Source organism: Coregonus lavaretus (genome assembly GCF_964263955.1).
Source record: "Coregonus lavaretus genome assembly, chromosome: 14".
In the NCBI taxonomy this organism is placed as follows: domain Eukaryota; kingdom Metazoa; phylum Chordata; class Actinopteri; order Salmoniformes; family Salmonidae; genus Coregonus; species Coregonus lavaretus.
The window spans coordinates 16127798-16128397 of NC_140001.1; positions in this window are offsets into that span (position 1 = coordinate 16127798).

Genomic DNA, 600 nt, shown 5'->3' on the forward strand with positions numbered 1-600 from the left:
TCCCACTATTAAAAAAAATACACATTGTGATGCAACACCACAGTCATTCAAAAGCTCTACAAATATTGTACTTTGTCTTTGAACTAAGAAAAATCTCATAATCTTACATGTTTAACAGTATGGATTCTGTTCCATGTTATAGTACATCTACAGACAGGATCTTAATTTGATCACTCTTTTGTTGCTGAGAAATGCAAACTTGTAGTGTATTTGAGGTTTAAAAAGGCTTCTAAAGTTTGTAATTTCCACTTTGAAATTTCAGACTTGATTTGCCCTAACGAAAAATGTATCAACCCTTTCAAAAATGTCCATTAATTATAATCCACATAATAATTTACATTTCCTTTTGCTGCAGAATTATTGCAGATCTACATATGTAGTAGTTAGTACATCTATTCCATATTTACCACAAACACATCAAAGAAAGTGAAAAACGGAATACTCTTCAGTATTCAAGAGAAATCCAAAAGAAGAAATAATTACACTCAGGAAAACAAAAAGGATCAATCCTACCCACCCTCTTCCATTTTAATTGCAATGTCATTTTTCTTCCGAGGAGGCATTTTGGCTCAGTGTTGTCCTCTTATGAAGCTCATCAGT